Source organism: Rutidosis leptorrhynchoides, chromosome 2 (genome assembly GCF_046630445.1).
Source record: "Rutidosis leptorrhynchoides isolate AG116_Rl617_1_P2 chromosome 2, CSIRO_AGI_Rlap_v1, whole genome shotgun sequence".
NCBI lineage: Eukaryota > Viridiplantae > Streptophyta > Magnoliopsida > Asterales > Asteraceae > Rutidosis > Rutidosis leptorrhynchoides.
The window spans coordinates 143,817,638-143,835,341 of NC_092334.1; the positions used below are offsets into that span (position 1 = coordinate 143,817,638).

Genomic DNA, 17,704 nt, shown 5'->3' on the forward strand with positions numbered 1-17,704 from the left:
GGTCAGGGATAACAACTTGTTTGTTGGTTTTGATAATGTTGTTTGTTATATCCAGGACTTGGTGTTCAAGAAGACCCTTGTGACTGGTAGTCAATGTGGTGGTTTATATTTTCTTACTGAAAATGAAAAAGGTATTGTTGGTAGTTCCAACATAACTAAAGTTGATAAGCATTCTGTTGGTCTTTGGCATTGCAGACTGGGTTATCCAGCTGAGCAAGCTTTAATGTGTCTAAAACATAGTTTAAACCTAAACAAACAAGATTTTAATAAACCTTGTGATATATGTGATAAAGCTAAACAGACTAGAGAATCTTTTGCTAATAGTAATCATAAAACTACTGAGTTAGGAGAGTTAGTGCATCTTGATGTTTGGGGACCATATAAAGTTTTAAGTCATAAAGGTTTTAAATATTTTTTAACCATTGTTGATGATTTTACAAGAGCTATATGGGTATACTTAAATCTAAAGAAGAAGTATTTGAGTGTTTGGAAAATCTATTTCAATTGTTCAAAAATCAATTTAAAAGGACAATCAAATGCTTCAGGTCTGATAATGGTACAAAATTTGTAAATTCAAAGGTTAATGATTTTGTTTTAAGTAATGGTATTGTTCACTAAACATCTTGTGCCTACACTCCTCAACGGGATGGGTTAGTTGAAAGGAAACATAGACACTTGCTGAATGTTGCAAGAGCTCTTATGTTTCAAGGGGGATTCCTCTTAAGTTTTGGGATGAATATATTCTAACTGATGTGTATTTGATTAACAGGACCCCTACATCTTTGCTAAATGGAAAATGTCCCTTTGAGATTATATATAATAGAGTTCCTAATCTTTCCCATTTAAGGGTGTTTGGTTGTCTTGCTTTCTCAACTATTTTAAATAATTCAGATAAGTTTGCTGAAAGATCTGAAAAGTGTGTGTTTCTTGGTTATTCTTCTGTTAAGAAGGGGTATAAGTTGTATAGTTTAGAAAGTAAAAGTTTTTTTGTGTCAAGATATGTTAAATTTTATGAAACCATTTTTTCTTTTAAAATCAAAAAAGAGGGTATGCAGTTTGAAAAATGTTTGAGTCAAATCAATTTTTTTGAAGAAATAAACAAAGACAATCAAAATACTCAAAGTCCCAATGATGAAGGGGAATATAATGAACATCAAAGTGAAGGTAGTAGTGACTCAATGCCTGTTGATGACACAAATGATTCATCTAGTTCAGACGAATCAGATGTGAATGCCAGGTTACCAAGTCCTACAGCAACACTTAGTGATGATAACACTAACCCTGAGGGCAATATTTTACAAAATCAAGAAGCACCAACTTATTCTTTTCAACCCTCTATTAGAAGATCTCAAAGGAACACTTCCATGCCAAAGAAATACACTGATTTTGTTCTTAATAGTAAAGTGAAGTATAATATCAACAAGTTTGTCAATTATTCAAACTTATCTAAAGATGTTTATTGTTTCTCTACTAATCTGAATAAGATGGTTGAGCCTACAACTTATTGGGAGGCTTGTAAGTCCAAACATTGGATAGATGCTATGAACACTGAAATGGAAGCTTTATTTAAAAATGATACTTGGGATTTAACTGAATTACCTGAAGGTAGAAAACCTATAGGGTGTAAATGGGTATATAAAATAAAATATAAATCAAATGGTGAAGTTGATAGGTTCAAAGCCAGGCTAGTTGCCAAAGTCTATAATCAGAGAGAAGGAATATATTTTGATGAGACTTTTTCACCAGTTGTGAAAATGGCTACTGTGAGATGCATGATTAATATTGCTGTTCAAAATGATTGGGATTTATTTCAGCTTGATATTAATAATGCTTTCTTATATGGTGATCTTGATGAATGTTTTTATATGACTTTACCATTAGGATATTATAATGAGAATGATAAAAGAGTTTGTGTAGTAACCCAAACTAATCCTCCCGGACGGAGTCTTCAACAGTTGGTTCCATTGCGCTGATCGACTCCAAGTAAGGTCCTTAGTATGAGCTATTGCACAGCGGAAGACTTAATTTGTACCTGAGAATAACATATTTTTAAAGGTCAACATAAAGTTGGTGAGATATATAGGTTTGATGCTAACAGCGTTATAACTATGGACCACAAGATTTCATATTCATAAACATAATACACTCGCAAGTGTATGGAAAGCATTCCAAGCAGTGGGCACCCGGTAACTAGCCTTAACAAGAGTGTGTACCCCTGAGTTATAATAATATGTGCACCGAATCAAGTGCGTTCCGTTAACCTCGAAGTACTAAACACCCGTTCTTCTAGTTTAGTAGTGACTAGAACAACATCTGGGTGGGGGTGTAAAACCCGATAGATCTATCTTTAGGATTCGCGCCTACCAGTTCATAAACCAATAGTTAAAGTTACCAAGCTAGGGGATTTTTGATTCAAACCCATGTAGAACGTAATTTTAGTCACTTGTGTTCATAACGTAAATCATTTATAAAAATAGCGCATGTATTCTCAGCCCAAAAATATTTAAAGTTTAAAAGGGACTATATACTCACCTAATGTATTTTGTAGCAAAAATACATATAACATCATTGAATAAGTGTAGGGTTGGCCTCGGATTCACGAACCTATATCAAGTATATATATTAACACATAATCGTAATTGAACAAGATTATTTATTATGCTATGTATTAAGATTAATATTCTTATATATATTTAATTAATACTTATAATATGTTATAATACTGATTCGATATATAATTCAATTAACGTTATAATATTGTATCAATTAAAACACAATTTTATATAATATTATTATACCTATGTGATAAATATATTTAATGTACAAAATATTTATTTGTTAAAATGATAGTTTAAAAATGTTGATTTACTACTAATATTAATAATTTTATTAATAATGTTAATACCAATAACAAAATGAAAATAATCATTTTTAATAATAATGATACTTATAATAATAATAATAATAATAATAATAATAATAATAATAATAATTAATAATAATAATATTAATACTAATAATATTAATACTAATAATCATCATCTTACAACTAATGATAATATCATATGTATTTATAATCTTAATCTAATCTTAATCATACATATATTATTCATAATCATTAAATGTAATCTTGCTTAAATTTTATCTTAATATTTTATCATTTATATATCTTTTATATTATGGTTATGATTATAATAATAACAACAATAATAATATAATTACTAATAATAATATAATATTAATAATAATAATAAAAAAAATGAAATAAGAAGTTATACCCTCTTTAAACCTTTTTATAAAAAGATTGCCCAAGACCGGGCTCGAACCCGAGACCTTTCGCTCACAAACCAACATCCTCGACCGTGGCACCAATTATGTTTATCTGATTTATTCTCGTATTTATATCTTTTATATATCTGCTTCGATTTCATCTTCTCCAACTCATTAATTCGTCCCAGGAACCAAATCAACTTCTTCACAATCTTAGTTTTAGGTTTTAATATAGAACAGCAACAACGAATTTAGAAATTTATTTTAGGATTTAATCTTTATACGGAAAATGACTAATAATTGAAGAGTATTAATAAAAAAAATAAAAATAAAAAGCTGTAAATGAATCTGTCGACTCTGATAGAAACTAAAAATCGTGTTCGAAATTTTATGAGGTTTCAGGCTGTAATCATAACATGAAAAAGTTCCTAATTTGATCCTAAAAACGTTATCAAGCATCAATTTGATCTGAAATTTCAAAACAAAAACGAATTTCTCCATGAACGGATTGGGTAACTAAAGTTTGACTCACAAATTGAGATTCGATATTACGAATTGAGGGACAAAACTTTGCATATACAATCACTATCGGATTCCTCATAAGACTGCATTATTACTTTTTCAAATTTCGCTCAAAGTCGAAGTATTGCATAAAAGTGTTCATGACAGGGGTCGATGGTTCCTTCTGTTTTCAAATTAATTCGATCCAGTTAAAGTGTTGAAGTGCAACGAAAAAGTTCTGATTAATTACAGGGGATCGTTGTAAGACCCGAATATTTATCTTGCTTGTTTGTGTATTAAGACGTTCGAGATTGGGTTTCGCGGATTATTTATATAAAGTTTAAAATGCAAAAGAATCTGTTTCAGTTAGGTCGCGCGCCGCGCGGGGATTCGGCGCGCCGCGCCGTTTGCTGCTGACAGAATCCCTTGTTTTTAATTGGCTTAAATGAAGGGCAAATGGGTAATTTCACTTGAGGCCGGATTTGTGAGGCTTATGAGCTAGTTTGGATCAGTTTTGGATCCCATTCACATCCACTCATCATCTTCATCCATTTTTAGAGAGAGAGTAAGAGTTTAGAGAGAGATTGGAGGTTTTGGTGAGGAAGAAGCTCGAATCGTGCAAAGTCTCGGGTTTTAAAGTTGTTCCTTTCGTTCTCGGCTACACGGTGATAGTATTGGTAAGCTCAAACTCCGAATTTCAATTATCTAATTTGATATTCAAGTTAGGGTTTTGAGTTAATTGGTTGTAAAACCCTTTTATGTGATGAAATGGGTTTAGTGAAGCTAGTAATCGGGTTTGTTGTTAATTGTTGGCGGATTTCGGGTTGGTGAACTATTTGGCCATGTTTAGAACTTGAAATTTAGTTAAATCACTTAAGTTAGTGATTATGGAAGTATTGGAACCCATTTAGGGTTATTTGGTTGACTAACTTTGACTTTGGGTCAAATTAGGGTTTCGTGGTGATTATGACCCAATTGGCGATTTAATGAAGTTTATAAACTTAAAATGGATTAAGTTGAAGTATAAAACCGAGTTAAATGTGTTTTGGTGTCAAAACTTGCAAAGAATGAGATTTTGACCTTTATGGGTCAAAATTAGGGTTTAAGGGTCAAAATGGGTATGACACGTGTTTAACACTTGAGTTCGGGTTTAATTGGCATATTAGGACCATTCTCACTTGTGTTAGTGACTATTGGTTAGTTTGGGCACGGTTTGTGCTTGGAAGTGCATTTGGGTCGAAATTGCACTTACGAATTGGGTTGATTTGTAAATCCACTCTAAGTGTATTGTTGTAATTGTGATAATGGAATAGGTATTTTCCATTGGCGAGTTGCGGATTACTTGGAAGCTTTCTTCAAGACTTCAAGGTGAGTGATATTATCCTATGTACATATGTATGTGTAGGATGGGTGCGGGTCGGGTGAAGTGAATCTCGGCTATAGAGCTCACTTCACGTGTAGGTGGACTTGATGGACTTTTGTATAAGTCCAATTGGCACGGTTGTGCGTTTTGGTTGACCATCTTTGGCGAAGTACACGTTCGTGTGTACATTATCACACGTGATTGTGATTTGGATGTTGTGGCCCCGATGTGGTGGATTATATAATCCCGTGACCGTGGGTTTGAGTTGGAGAAGTGAATCGCGTGTGGTTTCGGATTCACGATGACGCGTGTAGTTTCGGTCATCTTATCGAATGAATCTCGTGTAGTTCGGATTCATGGTGACTCGTGTAGTTCGGTCATCTTATTGAGGTAGTAATCTCGTGTGGTTTCGGATTACTAAGGCTCGTGTAGTTCGGCCAACCTCGATGTTGTGAAGATAGTAATCTCGTGTGGTTTCGGATTACTAAGGCTCGTGTAGTTCGGCCAATCTTCATTGTGGTATTTGGTTCTCGGTATTGGGTTAAGGTGTTAACCTTGTTCGTTTATATTATTATATATTAATGTATTGTTGTGTTGTAGCTAACCCTCCGGGTGTAGCTATTTGGCGTTGTTCACATCGTCGTTGGTGAACTTATATTGTTATTGTATCTTTAGCTCGTTGCTTAGAGATCGTACGGTATGCTTAGTGTAGTGCCTTATATGGATGCCTCGGTATGCGGTATTTGTTATTTTGTGGCGTGTCCATTTTATACATATATATGTATGTAGTATATTATCATTCACTAAGCATTAGCTTACCCTCTCGTTGTTGACTCTTTTTATAGATTGCATGCGGATGGTGGCTCGGGTAAGCGCGAGGATTAGAGGACTTGCATAGTTTGCGTAGAAGGCTTGCTTTTGGATTTATTAGGATTGGGTAGCGTGTCCCCAATCGCCATGCTCGGCTTTGTTTTGTATTAAAAGTCTTATGGTCGAAAATTGTATTTTGGTACTTAAGGGGTAATTTGGGTCAATGTGGGCCCCGCTTCGTAAACTCAATTTTATTAATTAAACGTGCTAGTTTTTCATATATGAAGTCATGGTTAAAAGCGTTTTAGCTAAATGTGTCGGGAACTAGTCAAACATTTTCATTAAATTGACTTCCGGGGACAGCGGGCTGTCCAGGTGGTTTGGCGCGCCGCGCGGCCACCTGGCGCGCCGCGCAGATGGCCTGCACCAGAAAATTTTTTTTTGTTTGAAATTTCGTCGTGTTTGGTCGGTTATGGTTTGGGTTGTTACAAGTGGTATCAGAGCATGGTCTAAGGGATTTAGGTGACTTGAGATAGGTGCCTAGACTTAGACTTTTGTGTGTGCTTAATTTGTTGCGGGACTTGTAGGATTACGGGTCGGAATGGGTTTGGTTAGTGCCTTGGCTATAGGTTGACTAACGTTTATATTAGTAATGCGGATATTATTAATATGTTGTTGTGTTGTGATAATAATTCTCGCGTGTGTTTGTACAGCGTAGAATTTTGGTTATGTTTGTGTATATCATCGAGCGAGACGGTCGTTGTACTAACGAGTCGATGCGGCATGTGTGCGTAATAAGAACTTGCAAACCTTATTACGGGTGCAAATCGTGTCTAACAAGTGATGTACGATGAGTGTTTAGCAAGATGGGGCTGTGTCGTGCGTACGGTTTTACACGTTCGTGGACTAATCGTTTTGCATTCTTTAGAATGGCGACGCGAAACGAGATCGAGACGAATGACGAGGAGTTTAATACTAGAGTTGCGGCCGCCGTTGCGGAGCAAATGAGTGCGTTAGAAGAAAGAATGGAAAGGAGGTATTCCGAACTTCAAAGTAGTGGTGAAATGGAGCGTTATCTTAAGAGCTTCATGAGGACTAAACCCCCGATGTATGACGGAAAGCCGGATCCTTTGGTAAGCACAACATGGATTTCGGATGTCGAAGGATGTTTTCGTACTATTGATTGCCCTCCCGAGAGGAAGACGAGACTCGCTACGAGTTTGTTGCGGGGTAGGGCAAGGGATTGGTTGGATGGTAAGATTGATCTTGTCGGTGGTGAGACGTTTATGGCCTTATCATGGGACGAGTTTAAGGAAGAATTCTTTGAGGAGTTCCGGACTTCGGCCGATTTGTGGGAATTGCGTAATGAGTTGCGAAATTTGCGACAAGGATCTATGGATTTGAGTACTCTTAAGACGACCTTTATGGCGAAGGCTCGTTTTTGTCCGGAGTATTTGGGGAATGATCGTTTGTTAATGGGGGATTTCTATCGGACCTTGAATGATGACTTGAAGGGTAAGATTAGTCGGGGTCAAGCGAAATCGTTTTCGGAATTATTCGACTTGGCTAGAGGTTTCGAGTCGTATTCACGATCGAAGAGGGGTGAATCTTCAAGTGAGAAAAGAGTTGTTTCTTATGGTGCTCCGAGTAAGAGGACTAAGGGTCCGAGTGTGAGCACGGGTGGTACGCGAACGGGTATATCGGATTCTAGTACGGCTAGATGTTACAATTGTGGCGTAAGGGGTCACAAGTCTTGGGAATGTTCGGTACCAAAGGGTGGTAGTATGGTGTGCTTCAATTGCCAAAAGGAAGGACATCGTAAGTCGGAATGTCCCAAGTTAGCGGGGACGGGTGCAGCGAGGAGACGTTAAGGTACGTTTAATTTTGATAAATATGTCTTTTGATTATTTATTAAATGCCGTTTGAGTTTGAGTTGCATGCCTTTGTTGTGTATGTTATGCTATGGGTGACGTTCCTAATGGAAGTACCCTAAGGTGATGTTTGATTGTCGGGCGAAGGGCGTAAGACTTGGTGCAACCAAGCATTCCTTAGTATTTGGGGTATGTTTCTACCAAGCCACGGAAATCGTTTTGGTGTTCGATTGTTAAGTGCGTGTTCGCTTGTGTGTTGAAGTTGATGAACCACGAGGTTCGTCGGGTGATTGGAACCTTGAGATCGAGTGTTTAAAATCTCGATGTGTGTTGGTAATGGAGTCTTTATGACGCGACATTAGGTGCCTCTTTTATACCTACTAGCGTGGTGTCGACTCCGATTGTGTTGTAGTTACATTGTACTTAGGGTACCGGGAGGAACCCTTAAGTATACGAGTGACTCGGTGAAATTGACAACTATAGTAATTGGATGATTGCGAGGGTGTAGTTTGTGTAATGCGTGGTACACTTTTCGTTCGAAATGTTTAAGGATTGTTTGAAATCCTTCGTATGCTCAAGGTTGGAGCAAGGTGTAGTGATGGGTCGTGTGTACCCAATCGTTGGTAAAGTCTACCTTTGGTAGCATTGTACGGTTGTACGAGTGTGATATAGGAACGTGGTTCCAAGAGGGGGAGTCGCATTTCCGCACGAGGAAGTTTTAGTGTGATATTTCGGATGATGTTTTTAGTAGATCCGGAAATTTCGTCGAGACCTAGTTTTGGTCAACTTGTGGTAGAGTACAATTTTGGTTAAATTGTACTTATGATATTGGATTGGAATTACCACTGAGGTGGTAATGTGGTAAATCTCGTTGAGAGATAATGGACGTGTTTGGTGAGCAAGGTGAAATCCTTCGGTTAAGGGAGGTGTGTGTCGGATTCTCTTTTGGAGAATCATTGTTTGGTACCTATGTTTGATATAGGTGGTTCTTGCTCGATTGTGGGGATGGTTAGTGGTATCCGTTAGGATTCACTATAGTGTAGCAGGGCGCGATGTTGCACTACTCGTTGTTTGAGGCCGAAAGTGCGTATGTGATCGATGAAGCATGATCTTTAGGGTCCGCTGACTTCATCGTGGTATTGATGATTTATGAAGCATGACCTTCGGGGTCCGCTGACTTCATTATGGTACGGTTGAGTGATGGAGCATGATCTTTAGGGTCCGCTAACTTCATCACGGGAGTACGTGATCGGTGAAGCATGATCTTCGGGTCCGCTGACTTTATCCGGTGTTGAGATTTGGTGAAGCATGATCTTCGGGTCCGCTGACTTCGCCATAGTAGTGGATCGCGTGTGGTTTCGGATTCACGATGACGCGTGTGGTTTCGGTCATCATATTGTGGAAGTGGATCGCGTGTGGTTTCGGATTCACAAATGACTCGTGTGGTTTCGGTCATTGTATTGAGGAGTGAGTCTCGTGTAGTTCGGATTCACAATTGACTCGTGTAGTTCGGTCATTCCTCCGGGATAGTGACTCTCGTGTAGTTCGGATTCACTATGGCGCGTGTAGTTCGGCCATTCCCGATTGTTGTTGTGTTGAAGGTAGTGAGTCGCGTGTAGTTCGGATTCACTAAGGCGCGTGTGTTTTCGGCCAGCCTTCGTGTGTTGTGTGATCCATTGGTTGTTTGATACACCGATGGTGGGGTCGTAAGGACCGTGTTGTTTGATCTATCGGTTGTTTGATACACCGATGGTGGGGTCGTGAGGACCATGTTGTGTGATTAGTGATGCGATAGCCGTGTTTCGCTCACATGTTGTTACGGGTGTGACGAAAGTCGATTTTGTACACCTTGGTTTAGCGTTGCCATCATCGTTTTGGACGCTATCGGTTTTAGCCGTTTGTTATGATGTTACGGTAGTTGCGCTTTGGTCGTATTGCGCACTACAAGGGATGTTAGTGGTTGGTGTTGTCCGTAAGGATTCGTTTGGTTCGGTCTTCATCGTTTCGGGTTGTTGACCTTAGGTTGAGACTTGGTTGCTTTTAGCGTTGTACTCGGTAATAGTACGCTAAGGGATTTATATCTCGGTACGAGATTGGTTGAGTTTTCCTGATGTTAGGGAATGAGCATGGTTTTAGTGCTCGGATTGTGGTTTTGATAAATCGCGGGTGACGATTTAGTTGTGGAAGGCGATTCGTTGGAAAGGAATTGCTTAGGAAAGTCGGATTGGGACTTATGTCGAGGACCGTAGGGTGAGGTCCACTTGGTTAAGTGATGAGGATCACGAGGACGTGATCGAGTTTAAGTGGGGGAGAGTTGTAAGACCCGAATATTTATCTTGCTTGTTTGTGTATTAAGACGTTCGAGATTGGGTTTCGCGGATTATTTATATAAAGTTTAAAATGCAAAAGAATCTGTTTCAGTTAGGTCGCGCGCCGCGCGGGGATTCGGCGCGCCGCGCCGTTTGCTGCTGACAGAATCCCTTGTTTTTAATTGGCTTAAATGAAGGGCAAATGGGTAATTTCACTTGAGGCCGGATTTGTGAGGCTTATGAGCTAGTTTGGATCAGTTTTGGATCCCATTCACATCCACTCATCATCTTCATCCATTTTTAGAGAGAGAGTAAGAGTTTAGAGAGAGATTGGAGGTTTTGGTGAGGAAGAAGCTCGAATCGTGCAAAGTCTCGGGTTTTAAAGTTGTTCCTTTCGTTCTCGGCTACACGGTGATAGTATTGGTAAGCTCAAACTCCGAATTTCAATTATCTAATTTGATATTCAAGTTAGGGTTTTGAGTTAATTGGTTGTAAAACCCTTTTATGTGATGAAATGGGTTTAGTGAAGCTAGTAATCGGGTTTGTTGTTAATTGTTGGCGGATTTCGGGTTGGTGAACTATTTGGCCATGTTTAGAACTTGAAATTTAGTTAAATCACTTAAGTTAGTGATTATGGAAGTATTGGAACCCATTTAGGGTTATTTGGTTGACTAACTTTGACTTTGGGTCAAATTAGGGTTTCGTGGTGATTATGACCCAATTGGCGATTTAATGAAGTTTATAAACTTAAAATGGATTAAGTTGAAGTATAAAACCGAGTTAAATGTGTTTTGGTGTCAAAACTTGCAAAGAATGAGATTTTGACCTTTATGGGTCAAAATTAGGGTTTAAGGGTCAAAATGGGTATGACACGTGTTTAACACTTGAGTTCGGGTTTAATTGGCATATTAGGACCATTCTCACTTGTGTTAGTGACTATTGGTTAGTTTGGGCACGGTTTGTGCTTGGAAGTGCATTTGGGTCGAAATTGCACTTACGAATTGGGTTGATTTGTAAATCCACTCTAAGTGTATTGTTGTAATTGTGATAATGGAATAGGTATTTTCCATTGGCGAGTTGCGGATTACTTGGAAGCTTTCTTCAAGACTTCAAGGTGAGTGATATTATCCTATGTACATATGTATGTGTAGGATGGGTGCGGGTCGGGTGAAGTGAATCTCGGCTATAGAGCTCACTTCACGTGTAGGTGGACTTGATGGACTTTTGTATAAGTCCAATTGGCACGGTTGTGCGTTTTGGTTGACCATCTTTGGCGAAGTACACGTTCGTGTGTACATTATCACACGTGATTGTGATTTGGATGTTGTGGCCCCGATGTGGTGGATTATATAATCCCGTGACCGTGGGTTTGAGTTGGAGAAGTGAATCGCGTGTGGTTTCGGATTCACGATGACGCGTGTAGTTTCGGTCATCTTATCGAATGAATCTCGTGTAGTTCGGATTCATGGTGACTCGTGTAGTTCGGTCATCTTATTGAGGTAGTAATCTCGTGTGGTTTCGGATTACTAAGGCTCGTGTAGTTCGGCCAACCTCGATGTTGTGAAGATAGTAATCTCGTGTGGTTTCGGATTACTAAGGCTCGTGTAGTTCGGCCAATCTTCATTGTGGTATTTGGTTCTCGGTATTGGGTTAAGGTGTTAACCTTGTTCGTTTATATTATTATATATTAATGTATTGTTGTGTTGTAGCTAACCCTCCGGGTGTAGCTATTTGGCGTTGTTCACATCGTCGTTGGTGAACTTATATTGTTATTGTATCTTTAGCTCGTTGCTTAGAGATCGTACGGTATGCTTAGTGTAGTGCCTTATATGGATGCCTCGGTATGCGGTATTTGTTATTTTGTGGCGTGTCCATTTTATACATATATATGTATGTAGTATATTATCATTCACTAAGCATTAGCTTACCCTCTCGTTGTTGACTCTTTTTATAGATTGCATGCGGATGGTGGCTCGGGTAAGCGCGAGGATTAGAGGACTTGCATAGTTTGCGTAGAAGGCTTGCTTTTGGATTTATTAGGATTGGGTAGCGTGTCCCCAATCGCCATGCTCGGCTTTGTTTTGTATTAAAAGTCTTATGGTCGAAAATTGTATTTTGGTACTTAAGGGGTAATTTGGGTCAATGTGGGCCCCGCTTCGTAAACTCAATTTTATTAATTAAACGTGCTAGTTTTTCATATATGAAGTCATGGTTAAAAGCGTTTTAGCTAAATGTGTCGGGAACTAGTCAAACATTTTCATTAAATTGACTTCCGGGGACAGCGGGCTGTCCAGGTGGTTTGGCGCGCCGCGCGGCCACCTGGCGCGCCGCGCAGATGGCCTGCACCAGAAAATTTTTTTTTGTTTGAAATTTCGTCGTGTTTGGTCGGTTATGGTTTGGGTTGTTACAATCGTGTGAGTTCACTCATACTAGAATTGATCGATTGATGTATACATATATCGAATAAGTTACACAGGTACCGACCCATAATCACGGGCTAAACAGAAATGTTGAAAAAAAAACATCTGATAAAGACAGGCTATAATCCCTTATGCGTAAGATATTTATAATTATATTTATATAATTAGTTTTTAATATTTATTTATATTTGTATTTATCTGCATATATAAATTATATAAATTTATATAAATATGTTTCCTTTTATATAATTATAATTATAATTATTATTAATAATGGCTAAATCAACATATATAGTTATTAATAATACAGTTAATGATACTAATGCAAATACTAGTAATATAAATAATAATAATAATGATATTATCAAAGTAATACAGTTAATAATAATAATAACTTTTAAAATCATAATTATAACAGTAATAGTATCAGTAATAATAATATAAATGATAATTCCTTTTAATATCACTTTTAAAAATAATGATACTAAAAAAATATAGTATTAATAACGAAAATAATGATAATCGTTAATAATGAAACTTGGTAATAATAACTAATAACTTTTAAATTATAACTAAGTTATACTTTTAATTATTCCTACAACAATATTTATACTTATAAATTATATGTTATCTTATTAATAAATGTAAATACAATAATAGTAATACTCTTTAATATTGTAATTATTAATAATTAAAATATAATAGTAATAGTAATAATATCATTACTAATGATAATAATTATATTAACATTAATAGTAATATAACAATTTACATTTACCAAATTTTATATATATTTATATTTTTATTCAAACACAAATGTTCGTGAATCATCGGGCATGGTCAAAAGGTAATTGATTATCCGAATATAGATTTTAAACTTTCCAGACTCAACATTATAGATTTTGCTTATCGTGTCGGAATTATATAAAGATTACAGTTTAAATTTGGTCGGAAATTTCCGGGTCGTTACAGTACCCACCCGTTAAAGAAATTTCGTCCCCGAAATTTGATAGAGGTCGTCATGGATAACAATAGGAATGTTTTTATGACGAATATGAAGTAATGATAGAGTTTTATCATTATTGGAAGATATGGATAAAACGATTTGATCATGTGAAGCGCACGAGTGAAGCTATCACAAAAGAATGAAATGAGTGAATATGGAATTGTTTTAACCGATGACGTGAATATGTTTGAATTTCCGGGGTTTAAGGGATTTAAAGAAAATCTTACATAATAAGATTTGGTTATTCGGCGATCAGGATCTTCTTTTGATTTAATGCGACAATCTTTTTGATCTCTCTGTCGGATATTTCACTATAAATCCACCTCCTTTACTTCTTTATTTCCATAGCCTACATCTTCCACTATTTCTCCTTAATTCCTATTTTAAAACATTCGTCGACATGCTCCATCAAATTCTGATTCTTGATATACCCCAAATTTTCACATCCGTCATTCTTCTCTTTCATCTACCACTGGAAAAATTTATTTACTTCCACTATTATCTTGGGGTTATAGTGTTCTTTAATCTTCCCATGCCTTTACATGGCAATACGTATTGATATGCACGGTTTGAGGTTGTTATTGGGTTTTATATTTTTCCTTATATCTCGATGTCCCTATTTCTGTCTTTTATGATTATCGTTATCTATAGTTAATTCTCTCTTCGATTTGCTGTGATTTATACTCCAATTTCTAGTTTGGAGTCTTCATCCTTTCGTTTCCTCTTCCCGTCCTTGAGTCAAGTGAACAATGGTCCGAAATTTGAGTGTGTGAAATTTAGAATAAACATAGCTAATGCTCTCAGAAAGGAATGGTAATGGCACGATTTTGATTTGTCAAATTACCAGAATATCCAGGAAAATAGAACTATCAAGATGATTCGTTCTTAATATGTTTCGGAATTGGATAGAATGTAAGAGCCGTGTAACATGGCACATGATGACGGTACTGTGAATCGTCACATTCCATTAGAAACTTAACATGACTTACTGTAATATAATGAAGTTGATCAAGTTTCATTATATTATACTAATTCATGCATCAGTTCCCAACACTACTTCAAAACATTCATATTTTAAATTTGAAGGTTTCAAAATTTAGAAACTAACACAGTTTCTTTTATGTTGTAACGCAGATGTTACGAAGAGATAAACGATCCCAGATAGGAATAGTTGTGAAATTATCTCTAGAAATATGGAGAATATGTATAACGGAAGATATGATGATATCTTATATATCTTAAGATAAGATGATGATGAAAAATATCATCTGGAAAGGTTTAGAATAAGAAGTAGGGTTCTTACTAACGGTTTCAGCAGGCACTGAATTGTTTGAATTCTTTGAAGTCAAACTTATTCTTTATAATTTGTCAACAGCCTCTTTCCTACTTTGCTTAATTCGTTTTCCAGTTTCAACCCTTTTCTTTTTCTGAGCTTTTTCAACATACTGTACTTCATTGTCAAGCTTTTGACTGTTAAAGTCGTTTACAGTTTTTGCTGCTTCATTAGCATTTCAAGAACTACTTCATAGTTCAGGGTGTTTTTCAGAAACTTCACATTTGAAGTATAAGATTCTTAGAGATAAACGTTGTAGGTATAACTGAAGAAGTTCTGCGAGATTTTCAAAATACTGATTGCTGATTTCGCCAAAGAGATAACGAGCTGCTGGTACATCTGCTGATGATGTCGTGGAATATAAAAGGTTCTCTGGTAATAACGGCGAAGGGACAAGGTATAAATATCGTGGTTATAATAAGAGTAGTCTTTCTGAGGAGTCGAAGTGGAGCTGTGACAAAATTGACTACTTTGAAAAGGAATCGTATGGTTACTTTTGCTAATGAATGATAAGGAATTCGACGCGGATACGGTTTAACTACAACTTCGGTTTCGAAAGTTTTTTTTTTTTCAGGTGCATAACGGTATGCATAAATCTTTCTTCCGTAGACGAGGTGCGGCGGGTTCAACTTCTCGATCGAGGTGTTTTCAAGAATCATGAAAAGATTTGAACGCGGATTGTAACTGTCGAGGTACAAATGAGGTTTAGGATGAAATCAAGTGGCAAACTTGATGAATTATTTAGTTTCATATGTTATAATCAACATTTTAATTTATTTTAATCGTCCAAAGTTAGCAGTCTAATAGTCCGATTGTCCAATGGTCCAATAAATTCATATATATAAATTAAACATATAATATTCGAACTAATTAATACGTATCGTGACCCGTGTACCGGTCTCAGTGTCGATCACAACTCAAACCATATATATATTTTGGAATCCACCTCAACCCTGTATAGCCAACTATAGAGTGTCTATGGTTGTTCCGAAATATATATATAGATGGGTCGATATGATAGGTCGAAACCTTGTATACGTGTCCCGTTATTTAAAGTGCGCAAACGTAAATAACAGAAATTAAATGACGATAAATAAAATTGCGAGAATGTAAATTGCGATAATGTAAATGTTAATCAGTTAGCTGGGAACAGTTAGCCGGAACAGTTAGCGTGAAATCCTATCACAATTTTAATTAATTAATTCGTTTGTTTCTAACACTTTTCATTTTTGTCTAATGTTTTCTTCGTTATGCCACTTGTTGGATTCGGATAGGTAAAAATCCGAATATGAAATTTGGATGGAAACGGTTATTTGGTGATGAACGGATACGTATATCGGTAATTGTAATTAGAATAGCAAACGACCGTTGAATCAGATTCGGAGAATGTACAGTGTAACTTATTAATGTGAATTCTAAATATTCCTCGGGTACTACCCACCCGTTAAAATATTTTCATCATTAACAGTTTGTACAAAAAAAATTTTAATTACAATCTTTATGAAAATATACTTGCATATATATTTTCATCGGATGAAATCATGAATTTAATGAGTCAATAAGATATTAAACTCATTTGATTTATTGTTAGTACTTGATTACGTGATCTCTAAAACATTAGAGATTACATAATTGCCATGCCGAACGAAGGTAAATGAGATAGAACAATACGTAGAATGAAATTAATCGATGTAGAACGATATGTAGAACGAAGATCATACTCGAAATACAGATGATAATATTGAGGCGTGTGATGTTGTTATCCGAGGTATAAGGTGTGATGAGATTTATGACACGGTTGTGGTTTATGGGTGATAAGGATACCGTTGACGTTAATGGTGGTGATGCTGCTGGTACTGAAGCTTGCGATGTTGATGTTGTTGTCGGTACTGGTTATGCTGCCGGTGCTGCTGCTGGTGTTTGTAATCTTCGCACCGTGTCCTCCAAAGCCGTCACGCGAGCACGAAGTTCGTTAACTTCTGCTAGTACACCGGGATGATTAGCGGTTAGAGTGAGCGAATGAACAAGATCCGAAACGTGGGATAGGATATAATCGTGATGAGATACTCGAAAAATGAGAGAGAAAATGGTTTCTCAAACAGGCTCGCCGGCAAGTGCTTCAGGTTCATCGTCAAGAGAGCAATTTGATGGATGGAAGGGATCTTCGATGTGAAATGATTTTCGGATAACAGATGATATTCTAACTATATAGAATATCTGTATGTAATACTAAAGATTTCGTAGGCTACAAAGGATGTTACGGCATATATCAGGCAAATCTACAGATACGCTAAGATAGGAATTATCAGATACACTAAGATATGAATTTCGTCTATACACTATCGATGCACTAAATGCAGTAGAGCGTGTCTAGACTTAAGAATGATAAGCAAGCAATTTCCTAAGGATGATAAGCAGATGGTTTCCGACTCGAGATGATAAGCAAAACTTTTTGACATGTAGACACGGTCAAAGTCCAGACTCACTAATGTATCCTAACAATTACTAGTCAGACACACTAATGCAAGACCTGGTTCACTAAGACCAACGCTCTGATACCAACTGTAGTAACCCGAACTAATCCTCCCGGACGGAGTCTTCAACAGTTGGTTCCATTGCGCTGATCGACTCCAAGTAAGGTCCTTAGTATGAGCTATTGCACAGCGGAAGACTTAATTTGTACCTGAGAATAACATATTTTTAAAGGTCAACATAAAGTTGGTGAGATATATAGGTTTGATGCTAACAGCGTTATAACTATGGACCACAAGATTTCATATTCATAAACATAATACACTCGCAAGTGTATGGAAAGCATTCC

The 17,704-nt window shown here is 36.8% G+C and overlaps 2 long non-coding RNA genes and 1 pseudogene across 2 annotated transcripts; all 3 read left to right on the forward strand.

Annotated features, from left to right (window-relative positions):
• LOC139888322 (G-type lectin S-receptor-like serine/threonine-protein kinase CES101) overlaps nt 1-17,704 on the forward strand; it is a 69,191-nt pseudogene that overhangs the window by 44,867 nt on the left and 6,620 nt on the right.
• Nucleotides 4,257-6,150, forward strand: LOC139894398 (uncharacterized). Its single transcript, XR_011774970.1, has 3 exons — nt 4,257-4,448; nt 5,085-5,139; nt 5,980-6,150. It is a non-coding gene; the product is annotated as an uncharacterized lncRNA (long non-coding RNA).
• Nucleotides 10,356-12,249, forward strand: LOC139894400 (uncharacterized). Its single transcript, XR_011774971.1, has 3 exons — nt 10,356-10,547; nt 11,184-11,238; nt 12,079-12,249. It is a non-coding gene; the product is annotated as an uncharacterized lncRNA (long non-coding RNA).